The following is a 14031-nucleotide window of genomic DNA, read 5'->3' as shown; positions in this document are numbered from 1 at the left end:
TAAACTGGCTGGTGACATGGTCAAGGATAGTGTGTGCGTGGAGGAAGTTGAGGATGAATGGGAACAAAACTAAGATGATGAGAACCAGTAACCAGTAAGATGAGATGACACTGGATGGTTAGATGGTTATGTCAGGCTGGGTAGGACCTGGGGTTGGCGCTTGAGGTTCCTGCAAGTGAACTTGGTGAAGGATAGAACTATGGAAGGTGAAGTGAGGAGTATGTGGTAGGGAAAGGTCATTTGTCTGTCAGGTGAAAGATGGCTGTGTCTGAAGGTGTAGCAGACCCGACATTGTTGTGGGTTTGTCGAAAATGAAATGCCTGATGAGTGTGCGTGTGTTGTATGGAAGATGAGTCATGTAAGGAATGGTAGTTTAAGTGAGATGTGTGGCACAGAGTATGGGTGAGAGCTGACCATGGTGAACTGAAATGGAAATATAGAGAGGATGAGTGAAGAGAGACAGTGAGATGATGTGAGAGGTGGAGGGAACAAGGAGGCGGAGTAGTGGGAAGGGTGGAATAAAGAGGTACTCAGGTCTTGGTGCCTGAACATTCCGTAGGGTGAGAGGCATGCGTGGGTAAGAACAAACGGGGGAGTTAGAATAGACAGGGGGCGACGTGGCATCACAAGAAACAACGAAAGCGATTTGTAGGGTTTGGTCAGTTCAGGCGCATTGTGCATGACAGCTGGGGGTCGTGGATGTGTGCGAATGAAGCCGTTTCGTCTGTGCTTGGCGCTACCTCAGTATAGCAGGAAACGGTAAGCACGAGTAGAAAAAAAAGAAATCATTATCATTATGACTATCTGCAAGCTGTGTGATCACAAGGCATTCCTCATGTTAGAGGCGAAAGTTCCGCCTGTAGCAAGGCGAGATGAGCCTTGACCACGAGGATACGACCCTTGGATAGAAAGGGTTCGGGGGTCAAAGGTCACGCCAACATACCCCACTCCGTGCTCGAGGTATGGCGTCGCACGTCAGGTCTAACTTCACCTTGCTCGAGCGTGGCTTCCCCACACTCCCTCCCCACCTGTGTTCCTGCCTCACACCGTGTGCACGTCACCCAGTCATCACTGCCTCCCAGTCATCACTGCCTCCTCATCTGACCAGCGAGTCTGTCCCTCGTACTCTTCCCTCTCTTTATTGACAAGTCTTGTGCTCTTCCATCTCTTACTTTCCCTTTCTGTCCTCCTTTTCCCTCCCTATGCTCTCTCTCTCTCTCTCTCTCTCTCTCTCTCTCTCTCTCTCTCTCTCTCTCTCTCTCTCTCTCTCTCTCTCTCTCTCTCTCCCCTTCCTCCAAATTGTGCGTCTCCCGGGATACGTATACGGCATTAATGAACGTCAATAAGGATAAGAATTGCAATCAATAAAGCGTTAAGCGCACTGAGGGGATCAGCAGCTGATACGCTCACTGAGGGTGATCGGTGGCAGTCACGCACACAGAGAGTGACCGCTGGCTGGTACGCTCACTGACTGGGAAGCAGTGGCTTGTATGGGCACTGAGCGGGAATATGTATTACGCGCACTAAAGGGCAACAGTCAGCTGAGGGAGGGGCTGTGTACAAACTGTAATTACTGACTCCATTTTATGTGATGGTTCGTGTTGGGGCGAGCGAAAATATCAGGTACTATGTAACTGCTGACCACTTAAATAACAGGGGTGTGTGTATATATGTATATGTGTGTATGTATGTAAATATATATATATATATATATATATATATATATATATATATATATATATATATATATATTTTTTTTTTTCATACTATTCGCCATTTCCTGCATTAGCGAGGTAGCGTTAAGAACAAAGGACTGGGCCTTTGAGGGAATATCCTCACCTGGCCCCCTTCTCTGTTCCTTCTTTTGGAAAATTAAAAAAAAATGAGAGGGGAGGATTTCCAGCCCCCCCGCTCCCTTCCCTTTTAGTCGCCTTCTACGACACGCAGGGAATACGTGGGAAGTATTATTTCTCCCCTATCCCCAGGGAATATATATATATATATATATATATATATATATATATATATATATATATATATATATATATATATATATATATATATATATATATATTTTATTTTTTTTTTTTATACTTTGTCGCTGTCTCCCGCGTTTGCGAGATAGCGCAAGGAAACAGACGAAAGAAATGGCCCAACCCACCCCCATACACATGTATATACATACGTCCACACACGCAAATATACATACCTACACAGCTTTCCATGGTTTACCCCAGACGCTTCACATGCCTTGATTCAATCCACTGACAGCACGTCAACCCCGGTATACCACATCGCTCCAATTCACTCTATTCCTTGCCCTCCTTTCACCCTCCTGCATGTTCAGGCCCCGATCACACAAAATCTTTTTCACTCCATCTTTCCACCTCCAATTTGGTCTCCCTCTTCTCCTTGCTCCCTCCACCTCCGACACATATATCCTCTTGGTCAATCTTTCCTCACTCATCCTCTCCATGTGCCCAAACCACTTCAAAACACCCTCTTCTCCTCTCTCAACCACGCTCTTTTTATTTCCACACATCTCTCTTACCCTTACGTTACTCACTCGATCAAACCACCTCACACCACACATTGTCCTCAAACATCTCATTTCCAGCACATCCATCCTCCTGCGCACAACTCTATCCATAGCCCACGCCTCGCAACCATACATCATTGTTGGAACCACTATTCCTTCAAACATACCCATTTTTGCTTTCCGAGATAATGTTCTCGACTTCCACACATTCTTCAAGGCCCCCAGAATTTTCGCCCCCTCCCTCACCCTATGATCCACTTCCGCTTCCATGGTTCCATCCGCTGCCAGATCCACTCCCAGATATCTAAAACACTTCACTTCCTCCAGTTTTTCTCCATTCAAACTCACCTCCCAATTGACTTGACCCTCAACCCTACTGTACCTAATAACCTTGCTCTTATTCACATTTACTCTGAACTTTCTTCTTCCACACACTTTACCAAACTCAGTCACCAGCTTCTGCAGTTTCTCACATGAATCAGCCACCAGCGCTGTATCATCAGCGAACAACAACTGACTCACTTCCCAAGCTCTCTCAATCCCAACAGACTTCATACTTGCCCCTCTTTCCAAAACTCTTGCATTTACCTCCCTAACAACCCCATCCATAAACAAATTAAACAACCATGGAGACATCACACACCCCTGCCGCAAACCTACATTCACTGAGAACCAATCACTTTCCTCTCTTCCTACACGTACACATGCCTTACATCCTCGATATATATATATATATATATATATATATATATATATATATATATATATATATATATATATATATATATATATATATATATATATATATATTATCATTATCATTATTATTATTATTATTATTATTATTATTATTATTATTATTATTGTCATTATTATTATTATTATTATTATTATGATTATGATTGTACTTTGTCACTTTCTCCCGCCCACATACACATGTATATACATACACGTCCACACACGCACATATACATCCCTATACATTTCAACGTATACATGTATATATATATACATACACAGACATATACATATATACACATGTACATAATTCATACGTGCTGCCTTTATTCATTTCCGTCGCTACCCCGCCACACATGAAATGACAACCCCCTCCCCCCCGCATGCGCGCGAGATAGCACTAGGAAAAGACAACAAAGGCCACATTCGTTCACACTCAGTCTCTAGCTGTCATGTATAATGCACCGAAACCACAGCTCCCTTTCCACATCCAGGCCCCACAAAACATTCCATGATTTACCCCAAACGCTTCACATACCCTGGTTCAATCCATTGACAGCACGTCGACCCCGGTATACCACATCGTTCCGGTTCACTCTATTCCTTGCACGCCTTTTACCCTCCTGCATGTTCAGGCCCCGATCGCTCAAAATCTTTTTCACTCCATCATTCCACCTCCAATTTGGTCTCCCACTTCTCCTCGTTCCCTCCACCTCCGACACATATATCCTCTTTGTCAATCTTTCCTCACTCATTCTCTCCATGTGACCAAACCATTTCAAAACACCCTCTTCTGCTCTCTCAACCACACTCTTTTTATTACCACACATCTCTCCTACGCTTTCATTACTTACTCGATCAAACCACCTCAGACCACATATTGTCCTCAAACATCTCATTTCCAACACATCCACCCTCCTCCGCACAACTCAATGTATAGCCCACACCTCGCAACCATATAACATTGTTGGAACCAATATTCCTTCAAGCATACCCATTTTGCTTTCCGAGATACGTGTTCTCGCCTTCCACACATTGTTCAATATATATATATATATATATATATATATATATATATATATATATATATATATTTGTTTGTTTTGTCGCTGTCTCCCGCGTTTGCGAGGTAGCGCAAGGAAACAGACGAAAGAAATGGCCCAACCCACCCCCATACACATGTATATACATACGTCCACACACGCAAATATACATACCTACACAGCTTTCCATGGTTCACCCCAGACGCTTCACATGCCCTGATTCAATCCACTGACAGCACGTCAACCCTGGTATACCACATCGATCCAATTCACTCTATTCCTTGCCCTCCTTTCACCCTCCTGCATGTTCAGGCCCCGATCACACAAAATCTTTTTCACTCCATCTTTCCACCTCCAATTTGGTCTCTCACTTCTCCTCGTTCCCTCCACCTCCGACACATATATCCTCTTGGTCAATCTTTCCTCACTCATTCTCTCCATTTACCCAAACCATTTCAAAACACCCTCTTCTGCTCTCTCAACCACGCTCTTTTTATTTCCACACATCTCTCTTACCCTTACGTTACTTACTCGATCAAACCTCCTCACACCACACATTGTCCTCAGACATCTCATTTCCAGCACATCCATCCTCCTGCGCACAACTCTATCCATGGCCCACGCCTCGCAACCATACAACATTGTTGGAACCACTATTCCTTCAAACATACCCATTTTTACTTTCCGAGATAATGTTCTCGACTTCCACACACTCTTCAAGGCTCCCAGGATTTTCGCCCCCTCCCCCACCCTATGATCTACTTCCGCTTCCATGGTTCCATCCGCTGCCAGATCCACTCCCAGATATCTAAAACACTTTACTTCCTCCAGTTTTTCTCCATTCAAACTTACCTCCCAATTGACTTGACCCTCAACCCTACTGTACCTAATTACCTTGCTCTTATTCACATTTACTCTTAACTTTCTTCTTTCACACACTTTACCAAACTCAGTCACCAGCTTCTGCAGTTTCTCACATGAATCCGCCACCAGCGCTGTATCATCAGCGAACAACAACTGACTCACTTCCCAAGCTCTCTCATTCCCAACAGACTTCATACTTGCCCCTCTTTCCTAAACTCTTGCATTTACCTCCCTAACAACCCCATTCATAAACAAAATTAAACAACCATGGAGACATCACACCCCTGCAGCAAACCTACATTCACTGAGAACCAATCACTTTCCTCTCTTCCTACACGTACACGTGCCTTAAATCCTCGATAAAAAACTTTTCACTGCCTCTAACAACTTGCCTCCCACACTATATATTCTTAATACCTTCCACAGAGCATCTCTATCAACTCTATCATGTGCCTTCTCCAAATCCATAAATGCTACATACAAATCCATTTGCTTTTCTAAGTATTTCTCACATACATTCTTCAAAGCAAACACCTGATCCACACATCCTCTACCACTTCCGAAACCACACTGCTCTTCCCCAATCTGATGCTCTGTACATGCCTTCACCCTCTCAATCAATACCCTCCCATATAATTTACCAGGAATACTCAACAAACTTATACCTCTGTAATTTGAGCACTCACTCTTATCCCCTTTGCCTTTGTACAATGGCACTATGCACGCATTCCGCCAATCCTCAGGCACCTCACCATGAGTCATACATACATTAGATAACCTTACCAACCAGTCAATAATACAGTCACCCCCTTTTTTAATAAATTCCACTGCAGTACCATCCAAACCTGCTGCCTTGCCGGCTTTCATCTTCCGCAAAGCTTTTACTACCTCTTCTCTGTTTACCAAATCACTTTCCCTAACCCTCTCACTTTGCACACCACCTCGACCAAAACACCCTATATCTGCCACTCTATCATCAAACATATTCAACAAACCTTCAAAATACTCACTCCATCTCCTTCTCACATCACCACTACTTGTTATCACCTCCCCATTTGCGCCCTTCACTGAAGTTCCCATTTGCTCCCTTGTCTTACGCACTTTATTTACCTCCTTCCAGAAAATCTTTTTATTCTCCCTAAAATTTAATGATACTCTCTCACCCCAACTCTCATTTGCCCTCTTTTTCAACTCTTGCACCTTTCTCTTGACCTCCTGTGTCTTTCTTTTATACATCTCCCACTCAATTGCATTTTTTCCCTGCAAAAATCGTCCAAAATGCCTCTCTCTTCTCTTTCACTAATAATCTTACTTCTTCATCCTACCACTCACTACCCTTTCTAATCAACCCACCTCCCACTCTTCTCATGCCACAAGCATCTTTTGCGCAATCCATCACTGATTCCCGAAATACATTCCATTCCTCCCCCACTCCCCTTACTTCCATTGTTCTCACTCAGTCTCTCCTGGTACTTCCTCACACAAGTCTCCTTCCCAAGCTCACTTACTCTCACCACCCTCTTCACCCCAACATTCACTCTTCTTTTCTTAAAACCCATACAAATCTTCACCTTAGCCTCCACAAGATAATGATCAGACATACCTCCAGTTGCACCTCTCAGCACATTAACATCCAAAAGTCTCTCTTTCGCGCGCCTGTCAATTAACACGTAATCCAATAACGCTCTCTGGCCATCTCTCCTACTTACATACGTATACTTATGTATATCTCGCTTTTTAAACCAGGTATTCCCAATCACCAGTCCTTTTTCAGCACATAAATCTACAAGCTCTTCACCATTTCCATTTACAGCATTGAACACCCCATGTATACCAATTATTCCCTCAACTGCCACATTACTCACCTTTGCATTCAAATCACCCATCACTATAACCCGGTCTCGTGCATCAAAACCAATAACACACTCATTCAGCTGCTCCCAAAACACTTGCCTCTCATGATCTTTCTTCTCATGCCCAGGTGCATATGCACCAATAGTCACCCATCTCTCTCCATCAACTTTCAGTTTTACCCATATCAATCGAGAATTTACTTTCTTACATTCTATCACATACTCCCACAACTCCTGTTTCAGGAGTACTGCTACTCCTTCCCTTGCTCTTGTCCTCTCACTAACCCCTGACTTTACTCCCCAGACATTCCCAAACCACTCTTCCCCTTTACCCTTGAGCTTCGTTTCACTCAGAGCCAAAACATCCAGGTTCCTTTCCTCAAACATACTACTTATCTCTCCTTTTTTCTCATCTTGGTTACATCCACACACATTTAGACACCCCAATCTGAGCCTTCGAGGAGGATGAGCACTCTCCGCGTGACTCCTCCTGTTTCCCCTTTTAGAAAGTTAAAATACAAGGAGGGGAGGGTTTCTGGCCCCCCGCTCCCGATATATATATATATATATATATATATATATATATATATATATATATATATATATATATATATATATATATATATATATATACTCCTATGATTCCACGGGGAAAATGAAGCACAAGTTCCCAAGTGCACTTTCGTGTAATAATCACATCATCAGGGGAGACACAAGAGAGAAATATAAGTCAGTTGATATACATCAAAGAGACGAAGCTAGGACGCCATTTGGTAAACATGTGATTGTCCAAAACATACAACGAGCGTTCATAAACTTATCATTTTACAAATTTTATCATCACTAAGGCTATCTAATTCGTAAAGGCCATCACTAATATTAAGATTATAAGTCTTTGTGTACTTAATGATAAAAGATTCAATGATATTTCTCTTGGTAATACAGTTAGAGTTAATATCTGAGATGTCATTACTCCAGTCAGTACAATGATTATAGTTTTTAACGTGATTAAACAAGGCATTTGATATTTATGTTGCTAAGTCTAACAGAAAGATCCTTACCAGTCTGACCAACATAAAATTTATCACAATTTCCACAAGGCACTTTATAGATGCATCCAAGAGAATTTTCTGGTGAATTCCTGATCAAGATTTTCTATATAGTATTACTGATGGTAAAGGCAACATTTACATTATATGTATACAGACACACACACACACACACACACACACACACACACACATATATATATATATATATATATATATATATATATTTTTTTTTTTTTTTATACTTTGTCGCTGTCTCCCGCGTCTGCGAGGTAGCGCAAGGAAACAGACGAAAGAAATGGCCCAACCCCCCCATACACATGTACATACACACGTCCACACACGCAAATATACATACCTACACAGCTTTCCATGGTTTACCCCGGACGCTTCACATGCCTTGGTTCAATCCACTGACAGCACGTTAACCCCTGTATACCACATCACTCCAATTCGCTCTATTTCTTGCCCTCCTTTCACCCTCCTGCATGTTCAGGCCCCGATCACACAAAATCCTTTTCACTCCATCTTTCCACCTCCAATTTGGTCTCCCTCTTCTCCTCGTTCCCTCCACCTCCGACACATATATCCTCTTGGTCAATCTTTCCTCACTCATTCTCTCCATGTGCCCAAACCATTTCAAAACACCCTCTTCTGCTCTCTCAACCACGCTCTTTTTATTTCCACACATCTCTCTTACCCTTACGTTACTTACTCGATCAAACCACCTCACACCACACATTGTCCTCAAACATCTCATTTCCAGCACATCCATCCTCCTGCGCACAACTCTATCCATAGCCCACGCCTCGCAACCATACAACATTGTTGGAACCACTATTCCTTCAAACATACCCATTTTTGCTTTCCGGGATAATGTTCTCGACTTCCACACATTTTTCAAGGCTCCCAAAATTTTCGCCCCCTCCCCCACCCTATGATCCACTTCCGCTTCCATGGTTCCATCCGCTGCCAGATCCACTCCCAGATATCTAAAACACTTCACTTCCTCCAGTTTTTCTCCATTCAAACTCACCTCCCAATTGAATTGACCCTCAACCCTACTGTACCTAATAACCTTGCTCTTATTCACATTTACTCTTAACTTTCTTCTTCCACACACTTTACCAAACTCCGTCACCAGCTTCTGCAGTTTCTCACATGAATCCGCCACCAGCGCTGTATCATCAGCGAACAACAACTGACTCACTTCCCAAGCTCTCTCATCCCCAACAGACTTCATACTTGCCCCTCTTTCCAAAACTCTTGCATTTACCTCCCTAACAACCCCATCCATAACCAAATTAAACAACCATGGAGACATCACACACCCCTGCCGCAAACCTACATTCACTGAGAACCAATCACTTTCCTCTCTTCCTACACGTACACATGCCTTACATCCTCGATAAAAACTTTTCACTGCTTCTAACAACTTGCCTCCCACACCATATATTCTTAATACCTTCCACAGAGCATCTCTATCAACTCTATCATATGCCTTCTCCAGATCCATAAATGCTACATACAAATCCATTTGCTTTTCTAAGTATTTCTCACATACATTCTTCAAAGCAAACACCTGATCCACACATCCTCTACCACTTCTGAAACCACACTGCTCTTCCCCAATCTGATGCTCTGTACATGCCTTCACCCTCTCAATCAGTACCCTCCCATATAATTTACCAGGAATACTCAACAAACTTATACCTCTGTAATTTGAGCACTCACTCTTATCCCCTTTGCCTTTGTACAATGGCACTATGCACGCATTCCGCCAATCCTCAGGCACCTCACCATGAGTCATACATACATTAAATAACCTCACCAACCAGTCAACAATACAGTCACCCCCTTTTTTAATAAATTCCACTGCAATACCATCCAAACCTGCTGCCTTGCCGGCTTTCATCTTCCGCAAAGCTTTTACTACCTCTTCTCTGTTTACCAAATCATTTTCCCTAACCCTCTCACTTTGCACACCACCTCGACCCAAACACCCTATATCTGCCACTCTGTCATCAGACACATTCAACAAACCTTCAAAATACTCATTCCATCTCCTTCTCACATCACCACTACTTGTTATCACCTCCCCATTTACGCCCTTCACTGAAGTTCCCATTTGCTCCCTTGTCTTACGCACCCTATTTACCTCCTTCCAGAACATCTTTTTATTCTCCCTAAAATTTACTGATAGTCTTTCACCCCAACTCTCATTTGCCCTTTTTTTCACCTCTTGCACCTTTCTCTTGACCTCCTGTCTCTTTCTTTTATACTTCTCCCACTCAATTGCATTTTTTCCCTGCAAAAATCGTCCAAATGCCTCTCTCTTCTCTTTCACTAATACTCTTACTTCTTCATCCCACCACTCACTACCCTTTCTAAACAGCCCACCTCCCACTCTTCTCATGCCACAAGCATCTTTTGCGCAATCCATCACTGATTCCCTAAATACATCCCATTCCTCCCCCACTCCCCTTACTTCCATTGTTCTCACCTTTTTCCATTCTGTACACAGTCTCTCCAGATACTTCTTCACACAGGTCTCCTTCCCAAGCTCACTTACTCTCACCACCTTCTTCACCCCAACATTCACTCTTCTTTTCTGAAAACCCATACTAATCTTCACCTTAGCCTCCACAAGATAATGATCAGACATCCCTCCAGTTGCACCTCTCAGCACATTGACATCCAAAAGTCTCTCTTTCGCACGCCTGTCAATTAACACGTAATCCAATAACGCTCTCTGGCCATCTCTCCTACTTACATAAGTATACTTATGTATATCTCGCTTTTTAAACCAGGCATTCCCAATCATCAGTCCTTTTTCAGCACATAAATCTACAAGCTCTTCACCATTTCCATTTACAACACTGAACACCCCATGCATACCAATTATTCCCTCAACTGCCACATTACTCACCTTTGCATTCAAATCACCCATCACTATAACCCGGTCTCGTGCATCAAAACCGCTAACACACTCATTTAGCTGCTCCCAAAACACTTGCCTCTCATGATCTTTTTTCTCATGCCCAGGTGCATATGCACCAATAATCACCCACCTCTCTCCATCAACTTTCAATTTTACCCATATTAATCGAGAATTTACTTTCTTACATTCTATCACATACTTCCACAACTCCTGTTTCAGGAGTATTGCTACTCCTTCCCTTGCTCTTGTCCTCTCACTAACCCCTGACTTCACTCCCCAGACATTTCCAAACCACTCTTCCCCTTTACCCTTGAGCTTCGTTTCACTCAGAGCCAAAACATCCAGGTTCCTTTCCTCAAACATACTACCTATCTCTCCTTTTTTCACATCTTGGTTACATCCACACACATTTAGGCACCCCACTCTGAGCCTTCGAGGAGGATGAGCACTCCCCGCGTGACTCCTTCTTCTGTTTCCCATTTTAGAAAGTTAATACAAGGAGGGGAGGATTTCCGGCCCCCCGCTCCCGTCCCCTCTAGTCGCTTTCTACGACACGCGAGGAATACGTGGGAAGTATTCTTTCACCCCTATCCCCAGGGATAATATACATATATGTACACACACACCCACACACACACACACACACACACACACACACGCACACACACACACACACACACATACATATATATACATATGAAAAATGTAAGAAACAATTTAGAAAACAAACTTTTAGCTTGAAATGAATGAAAAAATGAATGAAAAAATACATATATATATATATATATATATATATATATATATATATATATATATATATATATATATATATATATATGTATATATATACCTGTATAAATTTTTTTTTTTTTATACTTTGTCGCTGTCTCCCGCGTTTGCGAGGTAGCGCAAGGAAACAGACGAAAGAAATGGGGCGCCCCCCCCCCCCCCCATACACATGTATATACATACGTCCACACACGCAAATATACATACTAACACAGCTTTCCATGGTTTACCCCAGACGCTTCACATGCCTTGATTCAATCCACTGACAGCACGTCAACCCCGGTATACCACATCGCTCCAATTCACTCTATTCCTTGCCCTCCTTTCACCCTCCTGCATGTTCAGGCCCCGATCACACAAAATCTTTTTCACTCCATCTTTCCACCTCCAATTTGGTCTCCCTCTTCTCCTCGTTCCCTCCACCTCCGACACATATATCCTCTTGGTCAATCTTTCCTCACTCATTCTCTCCATGTGCCCAAACCACTTCAAAACACCCTCTTCTGCTCTCTCAACCACGCTCTTTTTATTTCCACACATCTCTCTTACCCTTACGTTACTCACTCGATCAAACCACCTCACACCACACATTGTCCTCAAACATCTCATTTCCAGCACATCCATCCTCCTGCGCACAACTCTATCCATAGCCCACGCCTCGCAACCATACAACATTGTTGGAACCACTATTCCTTCAAACATACCCATTTTTGCTTTCCGAGATAATGTTCTCGACTTCCACACATTCTTCAAGGCCCCCAGAATTTTCGCCCCCTCCCCCACCCTATGATCCACTTCCGCTTCCATGGTTCCATCCGCTGCCAGATCCACTCCCAGATATCTAAAACACTTCACTTCCTCCAGTTTTTCTCCATTCAAACTCACCTCCCAACTGAATTGACCCTCAACCCTACTGTACCTAATAACCTTGCTCTTATTCACATTTACTCTTAACTTTCTTCTTTCACACACTTTACCAAACTCAGTCACCAGCTTCTGCAGTTTCTCACATGAATCAGCCACCAGCGCTGTATCATCAGCGAACAACAACTGACTCACTTCCCAAGCTCTCTCATCCCCAACAGACTTCATACTTGCCCCTCTTTCCAAAACTCTTGCATTCACCTCCCTAACAACCCCATCCATAAACAAATTAAACAACCATGGAGATATCACACACCCATGCCGCAAACCTATATTCACTGAGAACCAATCACTTTCCTCTCTTCCTACACGTACACATGCCTTACATCCTCGATAAAAACTTTTCACTGCTTCTAACAACTTGCCTCCCACACCATATATTCTTAATACCTTCCACAGAGCATCTCTATCAACTCTATCATATGCCTTCTCCAGATCCATAAATGCTACATACAAATATATATATATATATATATATATATATATATATATATATATATATATATATATATATATATATATATATGTATATATATATATATATATATATATATATATATATATATATATATATATATATATATATATATATATATATAGATAGATAGATAGATAGATAGATAGATATAGATATAGATACATACATACACACATAAAGTGTTTTTATCCAGATGTATTGCAGTGTACAAGTGTGGCCCAGGAAATGCACACTACCTGCATGAGGGGGACACGTCGGGCAGTGATAGCCAGATATGTAAATAAAACGCGGAAACGTTTTTGGAAACGTTTCGCTTCAGTTGATAACGTTGTGCCTGGCGACGACCATCGCCATGAAGAACCTTTGGGGGGGGATCTAAACTCTCCTTTGGGGGAGGGGACAGCTAACTGGGGAGGGGAAGGGACGATATTTATCTTGTGTCTCACTGAGGACTATGGCTGTCACGTCACGTCCCCATAGGGGTGTGACGTCATCACCAGCGTTGGGGGGGTGGTGTACCAGCCAGCCTATCAGCAATGACGTCATCATCTGCCCGGCCCGAGCCAGACTTTAGGAAACGTTGGACACTTAAAGATCAACGTTGGTGAAGTAGATTAGAAAGTGAAATAGTAATTATCATCACTGAAGACCACTAGACATTGCTTACATGACCGACCCGGGAGTTTCAGACGTGGATGGGAGAGAGAACACGTCCTTGCAGTGGGGGAGAAGGGGGGGATATGGCTCTGAAGTTTAAGGGGGGGGGGACCCTGAACGTTTGCTTAGAGGGAGGAGGGGACTCTGACCTTGAGA

The 14031-nt window shown here is 42.8% G+C and overlaps 1 protein-coding gene across 3 annotated transcripts in view; it reads left to right on the top strand.

Moving 5' to 3' along the window:
* Positions 1-14031, top strand: part of LOC139750351 (alpha-1,6-mannosyl-glycoprotein 2-beta-N-acetylglucosaminyltransferase-like) — a 326509-nt gene that overhangs the window by 176457 nt on the left and 136021 nt on the right. The gene's annotated exons all lie outside the window — the stretch shown is intronic.

The sequence above is a fragment of the Panulirus ornatus genome, chromosome 9, assembly GCF_036320965.1.
Source record: "Panulirus ornatus isolate Po-2019 chromosome 9, ASM3632096v1, whole genome shotgun sequence".
Lineage (NCBI taxonomy): Eukaryota > Metazoa > Arthropoda > Malacostraca > Decapoda > Palinuridae > Panulirus > Panulirus ornatus.
The sequence above is the reverse complement of the archived record's forward strand: the minus strand, read 5'-3'. Positions and strand labels throughout refer to the sequence as shown.